Raw genomic sequence first — 8,342 nt, forward strand, 5'->3', positions numbered from 1 at the left:
CGGGACGGGCGCTTGCCCTGCTCCGACCGCTTCTCCGACGCCGCGGCCGAGCCTCTGGGGTCTGGAGCCCGCCCCCGCTGGACAGGGAGCACGGGGGAGCGGCGTGGCTGAGAGGGTCGCCGTGATCTTGCAGGGTGGCACCCGACGCCGCGCCCCCGGTTCCAACTGGCCCTTCCGCCTTCTGGCTTTTGGGAGCCCGCCGGGCGTGGTGGTTCACACCTGTCATCCCCGCAGCCTGGGAGGCCAAAGCAGGAGGATCACTCGGGTCCAGGAGTTTGCGACCAGCCTGGGCAACATAGCCAGACCCCATCTCTAAAAAAGTTTTTTAAAAAATAGCCTGGCCTGGTGGCATCTGTAGTCCCAGCTACTCGGGAGGCTGAGGGAGCCTCACTTTAGCCCAGGAAGTTGAGACCGCCATGCTCCAGCCTGAACAAGAGTGAGATCCTGTCTTTAAAAGAAGTTCACTTTGGGAGACAGAGGATTTCCTGAGCCTGGGCATCCAAGACCAGCCTGGGCAACTTGGTGGCACCTCGTCTCTACAGTAAATAAAAAAATTAGCCAGGCGTGTTGTTGTGCACCTGTGGTTCCAGCTACTTGGGAGCCTGAGGCAGAAGAATTACTTGAGCCCAGGAGGAGGTCAAGGCTATAGTGGCCGTGGGCATGCCACTGCACTCCAGCCTGGGTCACAGAGTGAGACTCCGACTCAAAAAAAAAAAAAGATTGTTTTAATAGAGATGGGGTCTTGCTATGTTGCCCAGGCTGAAAGCTTTTCAAGAAATCTTTTTGTTGAGACGAGTCACACTAAGAAAAATGCATAGATCACTGGAGTAGAGCTCAACAAATTTGCACAAACTGAACACATGTGATCCCCAGATGGTGGATCAGGGAGCAGGACTTTCCCAGTTCCCAGGATGGGCCCACTGGCTAGGGTGGCCACTGTGCTGACTGATGTCCCCCCCTAGAGGTCGGTTTTGATGCTTCTGGAAGCTTGTGTGAGGGGGATCTCTGTGCACAGAGCCCAGGACCATGGAGTCGGCCCATGGTCTGTGAGGCCCATGGGTGTCATTGCACGGGGCTGGAGTGCATCCCTTTTCTGTGCTGTGTTGTAGTCCATTGTAGAATCTACCAGAAGGCATTGACCAGTTCTTCCACTGGGGGCTTTTGGGTTGTTTCCCTTGTGAGGCCAGAACACAGAATGGACATTCCCGCCAATGTCCTCTGGCGCTGCGTGCCCCTGTTGCTCTTGAGTGAAGGTTGAGGAGAGGGCTGGCTGGGTTATCTGCTGAGTAAGGAGATACCAGGGTGTTTTCTTTTTGAGTCAAAGTCTCATTCTCTCACCCAGGCTGAAGTGCAGTGGCCGCTCCCGGCCACCGCAGCCTCGACCTGCTGGGCTCCAGCGATCCTTCCGCCTCAGCCTTCGAGTAGCCGGAATTACAAGCATGCGCTACCATGCCCGGCTGATTTTTTGATTTATTGTAGAGATGAGGTCTCGCTGCCCAGTTGGGTCTCGAACCCATGGGCTCAGGCAATCCACTCACCTCAGCCTCCCAGAGGCGCGGTATTACAGGCTGGAGCCACCAAGCCCAGCTTATTTTTATTGTTTTAGAGACAGGGTCTTGCTGGGCGGCCCAGGCTGGAGTGCAGTGGCACCATTAAAGCTCACTGCAGTCTCAACCTCCTAGGCTCCGGCAATTCTCCCGCCTCAGCCTCCTGAGTAGCTGGGACTACAGCAGCCACCACACCCAGCAAATTTTTTGTTTTTTTGAATCACAGTCTCACTCTGTCATCCAGGCTGAAGGACAGTGGCATGCTCATGACCACCACAGCTTGACCTGCTGGGCTCAGGAGATCCTTCTGCCTCAGCCTTCCAAGTAGCTGGAACTGCCGACACAGGCCACCACGCCTGGTTAATTTTTTAGTTAAGGTCTCACCATGTTGCCCAGACTGGTCTCAAATCCCTGGGCTCAAGCAATCCTTTTGCCTGGGCCTCTCAAAGTGCTGGGATGACAGACATGAGCCCCTGGGCTCGGCTTAATTTTTCCGCACTTTTTAGAGACGAGGTCTCGCCATGTTGCCCAGGCTGCTCTCAAACTCCTGGCCTCACGCGATCTTCCTGCCTCGGCCTTCCAGAGTGCTGGGATGACGGAAGTGAGCCACTGCACCCGGCCTTAAAACAATGGAATTACATCCCAACTCTCCCTGTCTCCAAACTCTCCATGGCTCTCTGCTGCCCACACTTGCCACCATGGCCCAGGAGGCCCCCAGTGGCTCAACCGCTGCCAACCTTCCCAGCACCGTCTCCCTCCCACCTCCCTCCCTCACTGTCCAGTCACACAGATTTATCTGATTTTTTTCAAAATACCAAACTTGCTGGGTGCAGTGGCTCACACCTAGAATCCCAGCACTTTGGGAGGCCATGGTGATAGGATTGCCTGGGCCCACAGGTTCAAGACCAGCCTGGGCAACTTGGCAAGACCTCATCTCTACAAATCAAGAAAAATTAGCTGGGCGTGGTGGCACACACCTGCAGTTCCAGCTACTTGGAAGGCTGAAATGAAGAATCACCTGGGCCCAGCAGGTTGAGACTACAGTGGCTGTGGGCGTGTGTGCCGTTGCACTCTAGCCTGGATGACAGCGTGAGACTCCGACTTAAAAAAAAAAGGAAAGAAGCCGGGCTCGGTGGCTCAGCCTGTAATCCTGTGCCTTGGGAGGCCGAGGTGAGTGGATTGCCTGAGCCCGCGGGTTGGAGACCTGCCTGGGCAACTTGGCGAGCCCTCATCTCTACAATAAATAAAAAATCAGCCGGGTGTGGAAGCGCGCCTGTAGTTCCAGCTACTCGGAAGGCTGAGGCGGAAGGATCGCCGGAGCCCAGCAGGTCGAGGCTGCGGTGGCCGGGAGCGGCCACTGCACTCCGGCCTGGGCGACAGAGTGAGACTCCAACTCCAAAAAAAAAAAAAGAAAGAAAGAAAGAAATGTTTTTAGGCCGGGTGTGATGGCTCATGCCTATCATCCCAGCATTTTGGGAGGCTGAGGTGAGAGGATTGCTTGAGGTCAAGAGTTTGAGACCAGCCTGAGTGATACAGCAAGATCTTGTCTCTAAGAAAAAAAAAAAAAAAAAAAGCCAGGCTTGGTGCCTGGTGCCCAATCCTGTAGTCCCAGCTACTTGGGAGGCTGAAGCAAAAGGATCCCCAGAGTCCAGGAGGTGGAGACTGTTGTGAGCCATGATCACGCCACCGCACTCCAGCCTGGGTGACAGAATGAGACTCTGACCCAAAAACGACAACGAATGTTTTAAATTATTTTTATTTGTAAATTTTTTTTTTTTTTGATAAGTTTTCGCTCTGCTGGAGTGCAGTGGCAGGATCATATCTCATTGCAGCCTTGAACTTCTGGGCTAAAGAGAACCTTCCTCTTTATCCTCGCAAGTAGCCAAGACCGCAGGTACTTCCATGCCTGGCTAATTTTTTAATTTTTGTAGAGGTGGGGTCTTTTCTTTTCTTTTTTTTTTTTTGAGTTGGAGTCTCGCTCTGTCACCCAGGCTGGAGTGCAGTGGCACGCTCACACCCACCGCAGCCTCGACCTGCTGGGCTCAGGGCATCCTTCCGCTTCAGCCTTTCAAGTAGCTGGAACCACAGGTGTGTGCCACCACGCCCGGCTAATTCTTTTATTTATTGTAAAGACGAGGTCTTGCCAAGTTGCCCAGGCGGGTCTCGAACCCCTGGGCTCAGGCAGTCCTCTCGCCTCGGCCTCCCAAAGTGCTGGGATGACAGGCGTGAGCCAGGGCACCTGGCCAAGATGGGGTCTTGCTGTGTAGCCCAGGCTGACCTCGAACTCCTATGCTCAGACAATCCTCCTACCTTTGCTCCCAAAGTGCTAGGATAACAGGTGTGAGCTGCTGCTTCGGGCCTGTGCTGCCTTTTGAATGGTGTCCCAAGTCACTTGTCTCCTGTGGCACCGTTGATAGCGAATCGATGCTAAGGATGGGGGTGCAAAGAGAGGGGAGGGGGTGCTGTTCTCGGTTTCAAACGCCAATCCCCTCTCCCTCTGCGGAGGACCCATCCAGCCTCTGACTGGGCCCAACTACAGCCTCCTCCCCTGAGATGCCCTCCAGGACTGCTCCTGTCTTTTCTTCCCCGTTCCACCCCGGGTCAGCGGGTCTACCTCTCTGCCTCTGTGCTGGGTGCGTGCCCCAGCCCTCTGCTTTCAGGCCGGACAGGTAGGGAGGCCTCCCCAGCTCTCGGCCTCCCCGTGGCGCCATCACCCCGCACGTGCCGCCCCTCCCCCAGCAGTTCCCATCAGGGTGACATCTGGAGAATGGGCCGCTGGCCCTGTCTGCGGAGAGTGGGGATTTGCATGTGAGTACAAATATACATGCGCGCCTGGGCCTGCCGCCTCCGCGTTCCTGGGCCTCCACACCTGGGCCCAGTCAGGGATTTGCATGCGCGTGTATTTCTGGGCAGGCTATCAGCGGGGGCAGCCCAAGGGGAAGTTGTTGAGGGCAGCCATGTGTGGGGTCAACTGCGCATCCACAACCTGGTCCACTCACCAGAGCCTACTGCCCACTCCCGGGCCTGATCCAGAGGAGGTGCTACTCTGGGGGAAGCAAAGCTGGACATATATAGCCCCAGCCCCTTGAGTCAGAGCTGGAGGAGAAGGATAGGGACTGTGGCAGTCCAGAGGAATGGCAGGAAGGGCTTCCTGGAGGAATGGGTTTTTTGAGCTGGGTTTTGAAGTGTGAGTAAGAGTTGGTCAGGTGCCTTCCTAGGCAGACATATTTACCTTAGGTAGAGAGAAGTAATCAGGAGCTGATTTGGGCAGGGGCCTTGAATACCAGACCGGTGCTGGAACTTTCTCAAGGGCAGTGGGGAGCCCTTGGCATGTTCACGATCAGAAATATGTGTTGGGTAGATTCTCTCAGGGGCCAGAATGGGGGATGCTTTGCTTTTGGGTGATGGGATTGGGGATTTCCAGTGTCACTGAGGGTCAGGAGTATCAAAGCCCTGCATGACCGCGTCTGCACCCGTCAGGCCTGGTGCCAGGTTGGTGAAGGACATGCTGGTGTTCTGGAGGACCCGGAGGGCGCTGGAGGTCAGTGGCTCAACGTACAAGGCATGGCTGGGCACAGGGGCTCATGTCTGCCATCCCAGCCCTCTGGAGGTTGAGGCGGGAGGCTCACTTGATGCCAGAAGTTTGAGACCAGCCAGGACAACACAGTGAGACCCCGTTTTTATGGAGGAAAAAAAAGCAGCCAGGCGTGCTGATGATGCCTGTACTTCCAGATACTCAGGAGGCTGAGGCGGGAGGATCACCTGAGCCCCGGAGGCCGAGGCTGTGGTGAGCTGTGTTTGCGCCACCACATTCCGGCCTGAGAGACAGAGGGAGGCACTGTCTCAACAAGACACAGAGTGGGAGGCACAGGCCTAGCACGGGGGCCCCACCCTGTCTCTGCCCGAGGGACACTCCCTGGCCTTCCCCCTGAGCTGCTGCCATCACCACCCGGGTCCCACAGTCCTGTGCCCCACAGAAGCCACAAGCCGAGCCTTAAAATGGACCAAGCCCCGTCCCTTCTCAGCTCTGAACCCCGGCCAACCCCGTCACTCTCTGACCAAAACCCCCAGCTCAGAAGGCCAGAGGGGCCCAGCCTCGCGGCCCCTCCCACCCCCAACTCCAGCCTCCTGGCTGTTTCTCATCCCTCCCCAGGGCCCTGGCACCTGCTGTTCCTTCCGCTGGGAACTCACTTCCGGTCTCAGCTCCAGGGTCTCAGTCCTGAGAGACCCCCCTGAGCTCCCGGCTCCCGGGACTCCCCGGTCATGTGACCCCCGCCCTGGCCTCGGTCTCTGTGTCTAAAATGGGGACAGACTGAGAAGGGCCGGAGTCTGGGTCTTTCAGGCCCAAGTCCCGGCCTGGTCCTGCTCTCATGGGGCATTTCCGGAGCCATCTTGGCACCGAGGCCTCCGGGCCAGCGGCGCCCTCCAGCCCCCAGGGACCCGCCATGGTGGGGGCGACTCATCCTGGTCGTGGGAATGTGCCCGATTCTGGCGGGAGATTAAAATTAGCCCTGCAGGTTAAATTTAGCAAGTGGAGCCAGGCTCTGCGTAGTTGTGGCGGCTCAGAGACCCGGCCCAGAGAGGGCAGGGGGGTGCCTGGAGTTACACAGCGGGTCACATGCGCCAGCCGAGATGTCTGGCACTCCTGGGCCCTGGGCTTTTGGGATGCTGGAGGGTCCTGCCAGGCCCCTGGGGCTGCAGTCTGGGAAGCCACTGTGGCCACTCCCAGAGAAGGACTTGGTTTTCTTTTTTTTTGTCAGGGGTCACTCTGCCGCCCAGCCTGGTGTGCCATGGCACGATCACAGCTCACCCCAACCTCGATCTCGGGCTCCATTGACCCTCCTGCCTCAGCCTCCTGAGTAACTGGGACCAGGGTTGCCACCACACCTGGCTAATTTTTAAATTTTTTGTAGAAACGATGTCTCACTGGGCTGGGCTCAAATGATCCTCCCGCCTCAGCCTCCCAAAGTGCTGGGACCACAGGTGTGAGCCACCGCGCCTGGCTGGGATTCACATTGCTTGAGAGCTTGTTGCCTGGCCTGGCAGCTGGCACTTGGCATCTTACGGAACAAACTGGGCCTGTGGAGAGACGTCCTGTGCTGAGGGCTACCCGAGGGTCAGAGCCTGGCTGGGAGCTGAGCACAGGCCCGCGTGACCCTGGGAGGCCACTCCTCTGAAGGCCCAGGCACCTGGAACGGGGATTGTGGTCACAGAGTGGGCAGAGGGGGATGTCCCCTGGGGTCTGAGATGGCCATCTGTGCAGCGGGGTGGGTGTGTTGGCACAGGCAACCAGAGGTGCCCCGCCTAGGGCGCTGGGGGAGGCAGGACCTCAACGCGGCCCGTCAGCCTCCCCTTTCTGGGCCCCCACCAGGTCTGAGAACCCCTTAGGGAGGTCCAGGGTTTCTCCCACATCGCCAAGTGGGCCTTGGTCTGGGGACTCTGAGCAGAGGTCTTTCCAGATCACCCTTCCGGGCTCTGGCGATCCTTCCGCCTCAGCCTTCCAAGCAGCTGGAACTACAGGCGCACACCACCATGCCCGGCTAACTTTTTAAAAAAAATTTACTGTAGAGACAAGGACTCACCAAGTTGCCACCAGGCTGGTCTTGAACCAGCGGTCTCAGGCAATCCCCTCACCTTGGCCTCCCAAAGTGCTGGGACTACAGGCTAGAGCCACTGTGCCTGGCCTGGAAACACATTTTAAAAATAGAAATAGTTTGAGACCAGCCCAGGCAACTTGACAAAACCTCTTCTTTACAATAAATAAAAAACTAGCAGGGCATGGTAGCATGCATCTGTAGTTCTGGCTACTTGGAAGACTGGGGCGGAGGGATTGCCAGAGCCCAGCAGGGCGATGCTGGGGTGACCCTGAGTGTGACACTGCACTCCTACCTCGGTGGCAGAGTGAGACTCCAACTCAAAAAAAAAAAAGAAAAAGAAAAAATTTATAAAATCACCGAGGGGCAAAAGTTAGAACAGTCAGATACTAACAAAGGAAACAAGCAGGTGTCGTGGCTCATGCCTGTAATCCCAGCACTTTGGGAGGCTGAGGTGAGACGATTGCCTGAACCCACGGGTTCGAGACCAGCCCGGGCAACTTGGCAAGAATGTGTCTCTACAATAAAACAAAAAATTAGCCAGGTGTGGTGGCACATGCCTGTGGTTCCAGCTACTTGGAAGACTGAGACAGAAGGATGGCCAGAGAGCCCAGCAGGTCAAGGCTGCGGTGGCCATGAGTGTGTCACTGCACTCCAGCCTGGGTGACCGAGTGAGACCCCTAACTCAGAAAAAGAAAAAAAGTTAAAATTTGAATGGAATGTTTCATATTTACCAAGGTGTCAACGGTGGGGGGCAGGGGGAGGGCCACATCACGTGTGATTCCACTGATATGAGACGTCCAGAACAGGCAGATGCACAGAGACAGAAAGCAGGGCTGGGGAGGGGATGGGAAGGGACCGCTGATGGGACAAGGCCTCTTTATGGGAAGATGAGAATGTTCTAGAACTAGATGGAGGTGGTGGTTGCACAGCCCTGTGAATCTCCTAAATGCCACTGACTTGTACACTTTAAAAAATGGTAGCCAGGCTCGGTGGCTCAGCCTGTCATCCCGCGCCTTTGGGAGGCTGAGGCGAGAGGATTGCCTAAGCCTGGGGGTTTGAAACCAGCCTGGGCAACTTGGTGAGACCTCATCTCTACAATAAATCAAAAACTAGCCGGGCGTGGTAGTGCGCACCTGTAGTTCCAGCCACTCGGAAGGCTGAGGCGGAAGGATCGCCGGAGCCCAGCGGGTCGAGGCTG

General features: G+C 56.6%; 1 protein-coding gene across 3 annotated transcripts in view; it reads left to right on the forward strand.

The window, feature by feature from the left end:
- BORCS8 (BLOC-1 related complex subunit 8) overlaps window positions 1-8,342 on the forward strand; it is a 34,224-nt gene that overhangs the window by 24,097 nt on the left and 1,785 nt on the right. Inside the window, exon 6 of one of the 3 annotated variants that reach the window (XM_021707359.1) lies at window positions 2,054-2,170. The exons of the other annotated variants lie outside the window; for them this stretch is intronic. The gene's annotated coding sequence lies outside the window, so the exon portion shown is untranslated. Of the gene's footprint in view, window positions 1-2,053; window positions 2,171-8,342 lie in introns of those variants that run through there. 3 annotated transcript variants of the gene reach the window in all.

This window comes from Carlito syrichta, unplaced genomic scaffold (assembly GCF_000164805.1).
Source record: "Carlito syrichta isolate Samal-C Ts95f unplaced genomic scaffold, Tarsius_syrichta-2.0.1 Scaffold316824, whole genome shotgun sequence".
NCBI classification, from domain to species: Eukaryota; Metazoa; Chordata; class Mammalia; order Primates; family Tarsiidae; genus Carlito; species Carlito syrichta.